Source organism: Acinonyx jubatus, chromosome B1 (genome assembly GCF_027475565.1).
Source record: "Acinonyx jubatus isolate Ajub_Pintada_27869175 chromosome B1, VMU_Ajub_asm_v1.0, whole genome shotgun sequence".
Lineage (NCBI taxonomy): Eukaryota > Metazoa > Chordata > Mammalia > Carnivora > Felidae > Acinonyx > Acinonyx jubatus.
The window spans coordinates 73,156,031-73,168,739 of NC_069382.1; the positions used below are offsets into that span (position 1 = coordinate 73,156,031).

The 12,709-nt window shown below is 42.6% G+C and overlaps 1 protein-coding gene across 3 annotated transcripts in view; it reads left to right on the forward strand.

Annotated features, from left to right (window-relative positions):
- Positions 1-1,904: 1,904 nt before the first annotated feature.
- FBXW7 (F-box and WD repeat domain containing 7) overlaps positions 1,905-12,709 on the forward strand; it is a 225,613-nt gene continuing 214,808 nt past the window's right edge. For 2 of the 3 annotated variants that reach the window (XM_053216864.1, XM_027067290.2), the window contains exon 1: positions 1,906-3,071. The gene's annotated coding sequence lies outside the window, so the exon portion shown is untranslated. Of the gene's footprint in view, positions 3,072-12,709 lie in introns of all 3 variants that reach the window. The other variant, XM_027067286.2, reaches the window with a different exon arrangement.

Here is a 12,709-nt window from a genome sequence, read left to right on the forward strand (position 1 = left end):
TGTTTCTCACTACTGAGGTTCTAAGGTGGAGCCACTGACAATGAAAACAGATCAGGCTGCTGACAAACCCCATGTGGTACAGTACATACTTTTCTGGAGGCGTCCTCGGCTGCGTTGCAGAGCTCTGATGTTTGCGCTCTTTATCCAAAGCCCACAGAACTTAAAATCTGAGGTGCTCAGGCTTCACAAAATCTCCTAAATCGGCGGATTTTACTCATTCAATTTCCAGCAGGAAATTAGGAAGGGGGAAAAACCAAATAAAGATTTATTTTGTAACCAGGTGGGGCTATAACTTGCTGGTCACATTCCCTGTGAGTCTTATTTGGAAGGACATGGCAGGGCATTGGTCATGACAAGGCAGTCAAATCCATGCTAGCTTAAGCAGGATAGTTAGCCTGGCTCTTGGAACTTCGGACAGTTGGGCGAGTGCCACTTTGTGAGTCTCTTCTTGCTTCTGCAACATCCGCTTCCCCACTTCCATTGATCTTTCTGCAGCATTTTAATAAAAATGAGCCCTTGGATTCACCCAGTTAGAAGTTTCCTTGGTATACTGTTTGCCTATGGTGGTGGTAGAAACCCCGAGCTTCCAGAATTTGCCTATAAAAACTTGCTCCTTATTCCCTTAAGTGGAAAGACTTGTAATATCCACTAATGCTGCTTCCCAAGCAGGTAGGGTGTGCCAGGGTCCGGTGACAGAACTCTAGAATCTGCTTCCTTTCATCATTGCTGCCGCTTTCATCTCCGTCTCACACTATTCCCCCGGACAGGTGCAAGACAGATTCTGAGGATTCTGGTCCTTTCATCTTAAAACATTTCTTTTCCTAGAGAACTACACTTTCAACTTCATGAGTTTTTATTTGAACTTACTTTCCAGGATAACATCTGTAGGAAAAGCTGCATAATCGTACTAATACTTAATTTAGAGAGGAGATAGCTTTTGAGTCAGACCTGAAACACAGGCCAACATTTCTTGATTATGGTTATAGATGGACACTTATGAACAACCAAGATCAGCTCTCCAAAGCTTCATACAAGCAAGAATGAGTACTAAAAGTGAGACAATAAAGTCAAATATCGTTCCGTAATCTCCGGGAGGACGGCTCCCTTCCCTCGCGTCGGCAATTCGCCCCCCTTTACACTAAAGACACAAGTTGTGACACCGTACCCAAACCGCACCCCTATTTCCTTTCGTGGCGGGGGGGGGGGGGCGGGAGGAGGGCTGTATTACCACTCTCTTCTTTACAATGCCCCGCAGCTTACAAAACGCTTACACTTCCATCAACTCCTCTGAACTCCGCGGGTACCTCGGAGGGAGGCATTCATTCATCAAACATTTGCTCGGCCGGGCCACACGTTATCGGGTGCTAGGTCTCGCCCCGAACCACGGGAAGGGTGGGACGCTCGCTCCCTGGAGCAGGTGCAGCGGAACGGACGTCGGCCAAGTTCTCGCCCAGTCTGGCTTTTCGAAGGCCCATTTGGGGCGATATGCCTCACCTTCGGGGGGTGCGCGCCCGAGCATGGCCGTGCGGCCTGGGCCTTCCTCCTTGCTCCCAAAGGAGCCGTCACCACCTGCCCTGAAGGAAACCTCTACAGAGCAAGCTCTCCCCGCCGCCGTCGGGTCAGGGGTAAGATCAGGCGGCAGCTTAGGCTCCACTCGGCTCCTCCCCTTCCTCTCTTCAATTCTGACGCGGCCGTAGAGGCGGCGGCAGCGGCTGCTAGTCCCGCGGCCCGAGGCGCACCCACCCGCTCGCGGAGCCCAGACTTCCTCTTCCCTTGCAGCGTCATCAGAGCGCGCTGGAGTCAGCCAGGGCGGGGTGATTAGAAAGGGGGAAAAAAAAAAAAAAAAAGGCCAGCGGAGGAAACTTCCCGGCGGAAAGAAAAGGGAGGGGGTGAGGGGAGCTGTTGCTAGGTGACTTGCGTCATCGGGCCGCGCCGCTTTCCTCCCGCCCCTCTCTGGAGTGAGGCGAGAGCCCCGCACAGAGCGAGCGAGACAGCGAGCTGAGCTCCGGGCGCTACCGCCACCGCAGCGGAGAGCGTGAGAGCGAGGGAGCATCTGAGAGACCCAGCCTCCGCGCACTGGCCACGGCCGAGACCTTCGTCCTGACCTGGACCGGCGGGAGTCGCGGCCACCCCTCTTTTCCCCCCCTCACCTTCCCGGCCGGCAGCGGCGGCTGCACACGCCGGAGCCCGAGCCGGAGCCGGCGGCTGGGGGGGCTGGGAGGCGGCTACCTCAGGCCGGGACTAGTCAGCTGCTCCGCGGTGAGAAGACGCTGAGGAGGGGGTCGGAGCTTCTGTCTCGTCCCGGGGCGCGGGGCGAGGGACCCCCAACGTGTAGGGAGGGGGTCCCAGCCGCAGCGACACATGCGGGAGCCGGGAGCGGGGGCGGCGCCGAGCGGAGCCGGCCGGGTCCCCCACCTCGCCGCCGCCTCGGCCACCCGCCCGGGGCCATAGCATCTTGCCCCCAGAGTGTATGAACCCGGGACCCACGCTCAGCAACCACCCCCCGGCCGGGGGGGCGGGGACCCCAATGTGAAGCGGCGGCCCCGGCGGCGGGGAGAGCAGGACCGGCGCCACCGTCCTTTCCTTACCTTCCCCCTCTCCTCAGCCCCCTCGCGAGGGGGGGGGGTCTTTTCCCTCGGCCTGTCGCCGGCCCCCCGGCTCCTCGGCAGGACTCCGGGAGGAGTTCTTAGAGCCCCCTCCCCCGCCCCAGCCCCGAGGGCGGCGGGGCCGGGGGGGACCCGGGGGGCCGGCCGCAGCCTCAGCCCAGAGGAAAACTTTATAAAAGCAAAATCTGGAGCCTCCCAAACGTGACTGTCCCGGGAGAAGTGGCCCAGGACGGGCAGCGGACACAGCCTGAAGGGACCCAGGAAGAGGAAAAGCGGAGGTAAGCGGGGCCGCTGCCGCCTCCTCTACTCCGGCAGCGCGGAAGAGACCCGGGTGACCGCCTGGCTTAGAGACACAAGCACCGCTTCTTCCTCAGTAACGCGCCGAGCCTTCCGCAGCTGCCGCTTCAGAGCGAACGAGGAAGGGAACCAGCCCACTTTCTCAGCGCCACGGCTCTTCCCTAAAGTGTGAGTGGCCCCGGGAAAGGGAACGGAGGGGTGGAACGTGGGAGGATACCGGTTCGCTCTCCTGGAGTTTGGCTGATGTTTGACCGGAGTGTTGGGAGAGCGTGGATCAGAGGGTGTATCTTTATGTTTACAGCGAGGAGGAGGGTCTTGGATCGTCCACTGGTTTCGAACATTTAATACGTGGACTAGGCAAGCTCACAGGTTCCCTTAGGGGAGTTCTGCCCCTATCCAGGGTGGACACTTGCACCTTTCTGGCCAGTAATTGGCAAAGGGAAATTGAGGAAGCCAAAGCATATGTGCACACAAAGGACATCTCTGTAATACACCTTTTCCTGGTAGAGCGGGTGTGAAACCCCGCTGTGGTTTTTGTTTCGGGGCAACTCTTATTTGGGCTCCCATGAGGGAACCTTTTATCCTGCGAACCCCTGAAAGTAAAATTCCTTTCTTCTTTTGCAGTTTTCCTCCAGATATTTTCATTTCGGTACCTGCTGGTGCAGGAATTTTTTTACCTCCTCATTTCTTGGGTCCAGTTCCTGTGCATCAGGACACTGTGACAGAGTTCAGTTACTCAGGAAATTCTGAGTTCTTATGAATCACAGCTTACTTGGAGGAGAGCATCTAGTACTTTAACCAGTTTTTAAAAGTTGTTACATTTTTTCCTTACCGAAATGTTTTTTTTTTTTTTTTTTTAATGTTTGGGTAGCATATGTCCTGATTGCTGGCATTTTTTTTTTTTTTTTTTTGTACTTGGCAGAATGACTTGAGACTTGCTTGTTTGAGTTATCTTTACTTCCCTATCAAATGAGGAGAAACTTTTTTTTTCAAATGAGGGGAAACTTCTTTAAGTTTGTTTTTACTTATTTTGGGAGAGAGATCCGTGTCTGCTCAAGTGGGGGAGGGCCAGAGAGAGAGAGAGAGAGAGAGAGAGAGAGAGAGAGAATCCCAAGCAGGCTTCACACTGTCACGCAGAGCAGGACACAGGTCTTGATCTCACCAACCGTGACATCATGACCTGAGCCGAAATCAGGAGTCAGTTGCTTAACCAGCTGAGCCACCCAGGTGCCCCTGAGAAACTTTTTGGTATTAAACTCTTTGAAGAATGATTATTTCCCTTCCCTTCCATTATTGTGAAGGTGAAGTCTATAAAAATCTTTGATTTGTATCTTAGGTATCCTCTCTAGTGTCAAGTTGACATGCGGGAAAGTAATGAGCATTTCATATACTTCTACAGACCTTAAGGGTTCAGTACAGGGTAGAATTTTATTTAATAGAACATTGGCAGCACTATACTGAGAATTGTGGTTCCTCCAGACAGCAGTGTGGACTCACGCCCTCTGAAGCCACTGCTGAGAGAAGCTTTTTGGGAATGAACGTGAGCCTCGGGTTATCTGTGCTAACTTCGTCATTCAGGATCTTGACTAAATGTGTTTAAAACTTTCTCAAATAGTGTTTGCATCTGTACTTTTTCTCCTTGAGGTAATGAGTTCTAGAAGCTTATTAGACCCTAAATTATTTAACAGTTCATTTATTTATCCCAAACCTGTCTCTCTAAAGTTGTAAGACACATCCAGAGTTCTTGTTCTGAGAAGTGCTAGAACAAGCTGGAGTTCATCTTTTCTTGGTTTTATAGATTTTCATTGTTCCTCTTTACCGTCATCTTTCCTGACTTTGTGTGTCTGTCTTAGAATGATATCTTTCTATTCCTTGATCACTTTGCCCTCCTCAGGAACTTCTCCAGCTATTTTGTTTCTCTCTATATATTTGTGTTTGTTATGCTTTTTAAAGGAACCTTAGGTTCTGTCTATTTTAAATGGGTACTGACATGAAAATACTGATTAGTGGATATAATGTTAGATGTGGAATCAGAAGCAAATGTCTCTGGACCTGTTTGTTATCTTATTTTGAGACCTTGAGGAAGTTACGTATCCCATGTTTCACAAAGATGGGAAGAAGAGAACTCTAGTCTTGGCATTGGCTGTTTTTTTGGGGCAGGAGGGGGAGACAAACCAACAAACTATAATTTGAAGGTAGATTTGTACTCTATCAGAGTTGCTTACTAACTTTAAGACTTATTTTTATTGCTCTGACTATAGATTGGTTAAAAAGCATGGTAATGTTTTATTGCAAAGAAGCAGTAAAGTGTTTGGGGTCCATTTGGGGTCCCTGCCTTTGAGATGCTTTTATTTATGGCAGAGGCAATGAAACACAAGTTGCATAAAATCATAGGAAAGGGAGCATGAACCAGTGTTTGTTTATAGCTACTATATATTATACTACTATGTTTGGTACCTTTAGATATAAATGTATTTGAATATTTTTCATTAGAGAAGTGACTATACAAAACTAATTGGAGTGTCTGAGCCAAATCTGGGAAAGAAGTTCTCTTTTAGGATGAAAGAAGCAGTGGAGGTAAAGTGTTTAAGGCTTTTGGAATTGGATGGTGTGAGAGACAAGTATAATTAGGAAGTCAGCTTGATGGGAATACAGATGGAGATTGGTTGTTGAGTCAGCTTAGGGTCAGTTTGTGTTTGTGCAGTTATAGGAGTATAGCCCAAAGAAGCAATTGAGAGCAATGTTCCCGAGAAGGTAGTTTTAGATGATTGAGGAGAAATTGTATTTTAGGTCAAGAGGCATTATACCTGGAGTAGGATTTTGTTTTTCTAGGAAACCAACATTAAAAAATTTTTTTTTGATGTTTATTTATTTTTGAGAGAGAGATAGAGAGAGAGAGAGAGCACATGCACATGAATGGGGGAGGGGCAGAGAGAGAAAGAGAGAGAGAGAGAGGGAGGGAGGGAGGAAGGGAGACACACACACAGAATGCGAAGCAGGTTCCAGGCTCTGAGCTTTCAGCATAGAGCCCATCATGGGGCTCAAACCCATAAGCCATGAGATCATGACCTGAGCCAAAGTCAGACGCTTGACCGACTGAGCCACCCAGGCATCCCTAAGAGAACCAGCATTTTTATACCATGGTCATCAAAGAACTATACAGTTGCAAGAGTGAAAAAGAAGATGCCCCCAGTATTTTAGTTGGGTGCTAGTGGTTTTTTATAGAAAATAAATCAGAAATAAGGCAGTGGACTTTGTTTTGGACATTAAATTTTAGGGTGAAAGTTGATGCTGATGCAATCTGAAGATAGAAAAATAGTTAAACTAATGAGTGAAATGCTGAAAATGTAGAGTTAGGAGTCATTTTCACAGTATTAAGTTTTCTTGAGAGAGCTGACAGAGTAAAGAGATGAGAAATGTGTATTTTTACTTGGGTGGGGGGAAGGAAATCTGTTAAAGTTAGCAAAGATGTAGTAATGACAGAGAATGGATGAGACTACCTAAGAAAATGTTTTAAAAGTAGGTAAGACTTGAAGTCAACAGGGAGGAACAGCTTTTAAACATGGCTACCATGTTCAGTCTTAGGACACGTGAGTCTATATTTTTGAAAGAGCTAACAAGTTTTTTGTAGAGTATATAGGTCCCTTGAGATTAAGTTTCAAAGAATATATAGGATTTCACAGTAAAGGAAACTATACATGAAAGCACAGATTTGTTTTTATAAAAATTTGTTTTTAAAGTTTGCCCTTCATTATTATACTGAGTTTGGTCTTTAACATGATGAAGTGGGGCTAAAAATAGCTGGCAGAGAAGCCCGCTTCCCCTGCTTGCAGTTGATGTGTGTCTTTGTGTCCCATACAATGGAGGGGGATATTCCTGTGTTGGCACAGCAGTGCTGAAAATGCCTTTTTTTTTTTAAAGCCTTTTTATTAAAAAATAAACAAACAAAAAACGACTTGGCATTTAAAAAAATTCAGCTGTCTTTGAAGCATGAGACACCGTAAGACTTTTTTTGTGGTGAAACCTGCAGCTAATGGAACTAGCATTTAGTGTTGACTGACAAAGATAAGGATTGCGAGATAGGGTACACACACACACACACGCACACGCACACACACACACACACGCACTTCTATCTCCACACATTTTGTGTTCCTTAGTTCAATTCACCACCTTCCTACTAGCTTCTTTGGCCTCTTCTTAAGGGTTTAATACAGGGAGCTAGATCTTAGGTGATTCTAGGATGAGGATACAGGGACTAGAATATATGCCATACAGGTGCCCTCTCCAGCCTCTACTTTCCACAACATTTTTTATGCAGGTAAAACCATGTTTAGATGAACTTAAAGGGCAGCCTTTTCGGGTTGACATGATTTACTAGCAAAGATAGGGGGAAAGGTGGGACTCTGGTAGGAGGGAGTGTTGACCTCATGTGCTTTGCCTTGGCAACTTTGGGATTGATATGGGATAATTAAAGACCCTTGGGTGTGCATTTGTGTTTTAGTACTTATGTACTTAAGTACTTTAGTACTTATGACCTGAAAGCCTACACCTAAGCTGGCAGCAGCTCAACTTGTGTACTTTAGAAACGGTTCTTGGAGAAGTCGTGAGTTGCTCTCACATCTCATTGTGTAGAGGAGGGGTTGGTAAGCTTTTTTTCTTTTTTTTGGTAAAGGACCAGTTAGTAAATATTTTAGATTTTGTGGTCCACATCTGGTACAACGATTGAGTTCTGTTCTTGTAGTGTAAAAGCCATAGCAATATATAAGCAAGTGAGTGTGACTGTGTTCCAGTAAAACCTTAAACAGTTGACCCTAGAACAGTGTGTGGGTTAGGGGCACCAGTCCCCTGTGCAGGAAAAATCCATGTATGACTTTTGACTCACACCGAACTTAACTATTGATGACCTATTGTTGACTAGAAGCATTACCAGTAACAGTCTGTTAACACATTTTTTGTAGATTTATATGTATTATAGACTACATTCTTACAATTTACTACATTCTTACAATATTGAAAGAAAAAAGAAACTTATTAAGAAAATTTTAAGGAAGAGAAAGTACATTGACAGTACCGTATGTATTGAAAAAAATTTATGTGTAAGTGGATTAGCGCAGTTCCAACCCATGTTGTTCAAGGGTCACCTGTACATAAACACAGGAGGTAGGTTGGATTTGACCTGTAGTTTATGGAACCCCGGTGTAGACAACTGCCCAGGTCCACCAACATATGGTATAAGCATTCCATTACAAAGATTGGAGTGGCTGCTTTAGGTGTTCTCCATTTTCTAAGTGAGATGTGTCCTTGAGGGTTGTGTTAAAATGATTCCGTAGTAAATCTGGAGTCAACTGTTCAAAATACTTTTGCCTTCAGAGTGATGAAAACTATGGATTGAGGAACAAGGTGGCAGTCCTGTCTATAGCATCTAAAAAATACAGACTTACTTGCATTTTCTTATTCTAAGATAAATAATTGACATAGTGGTATACTGGCTATGTGTCATAGCTGAAAGTATTTTTGAAGAAACTTAGGGGTGTAATTTTGGATGGTTCTGAAAATAAATTGTAAAGCATTTATTTTAATGTAAAATTATAAGTGTTTATGGTTGGTTTGAATCAGATGAAAATATTAGCCAAGTTGTAAGAACATTAAGTTTTGATACTTTTTTAAAAAGTTTATTTACTTATTTTTGAGAGAGAGAAAGAGAGAGCAGGGGAGGGTCAGAGAGAGAGAATCCCAAGCAGGCTCTGCTGTGACGTGGGACCTGATGAGGGGCTTGAACTCAGGAACAGTGAGATCATGACCTGAGCCCAAATCAAGAGTTAGCCGCTTAACTGACTGAGCCACCCAGATGCCCCCAAGATTTGATACTTCTGTTTCTAAAAGTCTTAATTTCTTGCAATGACCAATTCAGTATGTAGAATAATGGGGTGCACAGTTTTTGTTTTGTTAAGTCTTAACAAATCCTCTATTTTTTTTAATGTTTATTTACTTTTTAAAATTTTTTTATTTTTTTGATTTTTGCTCAAGCACGCAAACAGGGGATGGGCGGAGAGAGAGGGAGACACAGAATCTGAGGCAGGCTCCAGGCTCTGAGCCATCAGAACAGAGTCTGATGCGAGACTCGAACTCACAAACTGTGAGATCATGACCTGAGCTGAAGTTGGATGTTCAACTGACAGAGCCAGCCAGGTGCCCCTTCTTAACAAATCGTCTAAATAACTTAAACGTATACTCTAAAAAATGTTTGCTGTATTCTTAAGGGTAAATGTAGCATGGATGAACTTATTTCTTAGGAGACACTGTCTCAAATGTATTGTTTAGGAAGGATAATTCACTTTGTACAATTTTACATTATAGCTAATATCAAAACATTTGTTTCATATGTCAACAAATACTTGCATTAGATGATGGTATATTTTTACCCTGACTTCATAAATATTATTTATTTCATGATTCCCCTATTTATTGCAGGGGAGGAGGTGACCCTTGCAATAATGATAATTTTTAAATTAGTTTCTAACCTGATTTTATGTTTCATAGTATTTCTACACATGTAATTGGTACTTCATTTCCTCTTTCATTAAAAAAATGTATACACTTTGACAATTTAGGCTACCTTTTAGTAGGTCATTACAAAGTTGCTTTCCTATTCATTAGGAGAGGATTCTTGTTCTTTTGAAAATCTTAATTTTTGTCATTTCAAGTAATTTTCTCATTGTCTTAAGCTTAAGGATAGTTGGTGATTTAAAAGACACAAGGTATTCGTCTCATATCTGCAAATATTACAAATAAAAATATTCTATACTGGTGACATTTTCAGTGGAGCAGGGGAAAGAATGCTGTATTAGTGTTTTTCCTTTTTTTTTTAAAACTTAGCTGCATTGTCATTACAAACAGATGAGTAAAGTTGCTTTCAAATAATAAACTTTTTTTTGAAGAAATTTTTTATTGAAGAATAATTGATATACAATATTGCATTAGTTTTAGGTGTACAATGTAGTAATTCCATATTTATATACATTAGGAAGTGGTTGCCACAGTTAAGACTAGTTATCATCTGTCACCATCCAAAGTTGTTACAATATTATCAACTATATTCCTTATGCTGTACATTACGTCCCATGTTGTATTTATTTTGTTATTTGAAGATTGTACCTCTTTATCTCCTTTACCACCTATTTTATCCATCTCCTCATCCCCCTGCTCCCGCCCCCTTTCTGGCAACCATCAGTTTATTCTTTATGAGTCTGTTTCCTGTTTTGTTTTCTTTCTTCATTTTGTTTTGTTTTTTTTTTTAATTCCACATGTAAGTGAAATTATATGATATTTGTCTTTCTCTGTCTGAATTATTTTACTTAGGATAATACCCTCTAGGTCCATTCATGTTGCAAATGGAAAGATTTCATTCATTTTTATGGCTGAGTAATATTCCATTGCATATATATACCACATCTTCTTTATGTATCTGTTGATGGACATTTAGATTGTTTGCATATCTTGGCTGTTGTAAGTAATGCTGTGATGAACATCGGGGTGGTATATGTCTTTTTATATTAGTATTTTCATGTGCTTGCTTCGGCAACACATATACTAAAATTAAACTAGTATTTTCATTTTTTCCAGATACATACGTAGAAGTGGAATTGCTGGATCGTATGGTAGTTCTGTTTTTAATTTTTTGAGGAACCTGTACACTGTTTTCCACAGTGGCTGCACCAGTTTGTATTCCCACTAATAGTGCATGAGAATTCCCTTTTCTCCACATCCTTGCCAGCACTTGTTATTTCTTTTCTTTTTTTTTTTTTTTTTTTTTTGGTGACAATAGCTATACGATTATTTATTTTACATAGAAGTGGTTTTTACACAGCCATCTCTAAGGTAAATAAATTATATGATCTTTTTCTAAGAGCAGGTTTTGTTCAGGAAATAGGTGAACAGACCACGGAGACTCTGAATTCTTGAAGGGAAAGGATGCTATTGAGGAAGAAGCGAGTTAAGGAAGAAGTTATTAGTGATATGCCAAATTTCTCTTGCCATATAATTTGGCTGAAATCTGCCTTCATCCAACTTGGTAGCAAATTTTGAGTAAATAATGAACTCTTGCATTTAAACCTTTTTACTTGGAGACTTTTTCCTGCCCAGTGTAAAACCAGTCTGTCTTACATCTTAATGTACTTTTCGATTTTTGCTACTTTCTCTTGAGACTTTCATTGTTTTTTTCTCGTGATACCTTTTACAGTATGTTTAGAGTGTATTTTCTAAATATACTCTATGTATATGACATTTCCTGAACACTATGGGATATGTATTTTCTAATAATTATACTACTTCACACAAGTATATTTAAAATTTCCTCCTATTCCACCTCAGAATTGTGAAATATTTGAGGGAACATCTGTACTTGATTTGGATTTTGAATGACCAATATGTAATAATTTCTCTAAAATATTCCTTTAAATTTTTTGGGTAACTCGATTTCTTTAAAACAGTAAGCTAGTACAAGAAAGTATGAGAGCCTGTATGTGTTGTATTATCCTGCAGTGCAGTGGTTGAAAAATAATAAACAAAAATGTACCAGAGACCTCACTGCTTGAGTATCTTTTACTCTTTTCTCTATCACCTAAGGGATAGCTAGTGGATCACTCAGATATTTTCTAGTTTCTATTGCTTTGCTGTGTTGCCTCTGCCCTTTCTTTATAGCTGGGGGGTAGCTACTGGAAATCTGGGTGGCTTTAGGTAGCATGTATTATGTGTGTCTGTGTGGACATATACCTAGTGTACTGTATTAGGTGCTCCTTTCTGCATGACTGTTCTTGGATTTAGGAAATATTGAAAGACATAGTGCAAAATATATATTTTTTAAAGTTTATTTATTTTGAAAGAGAAAGTGCGAATGTGGGAAGAATAGAGAGAGAGGAGAGAACTAGAATCCCAAGCACGCTCTGTACCGTCAGGGCAGAGCCTGTTACGAGACTTGAGCCAATAAACTGCAAGGTCATCACCTGCACCAAAGTCCACACTTAACTGAGCCACCCAAAAGACATAGTGCAAAATATTTTTAATGTCACTTAGCCTTTCCTCTGAGAGGATCATCATTGGGTAAGATACTGTTTTCTTCTGGCTTTTTTTAAGAGAGAGAAAAGAATGAGTGGGGAGAGGCAGAGAGAGAGAGAGAATCTTAAGCAGGGTCCACACCCAGCGTGGAGCTGAGGATACTACTCCCCGGGGGGGGGGGGGGGTGGTTGATCACGACCATGAGATCATGATTTGAGTCGAAATCAAGAGTTGGAAGCGTAACCAACTGAGCCACCCAGGCACCTCTCTTCTGGCTTTTTCATCCCATAGCATCTTGAGTGAACCCAATAATATATGTTAGTGTAACATGTGAAGTCTGGAGACAAATTGCTGGTTTGTTTTTGGAAGAATGTATATATCTTATCAGACTTTTTAGGATGGCTGACATAAAGTAATGTGACCCATCCCTGTTAGTTCTTTGAGTTAAAGATCTTTTAAGGTATGATATGGACAGCCCTAAAGTCAGGCCTTATATTGTCCAGCATTTAAATTCAGCCCTAGAGTTTGACAAATAATACTGAAGTAATTCCGCAATGTTTTCAGAAGTATCTGAACTAGCATATGATTCATTAACATTTTATTAAAAACTCTTGAAAACTAGAGAATGGCACACTGCTGTGTTTATTATTTAGAGGAAAGAAGGACTGATTTGAACGTAACTTGAATTTGAGTTCATTTCCAAAGACCTCAGTAGTACTTGGATCACAAAGGACTCTTTTTTGAATAAT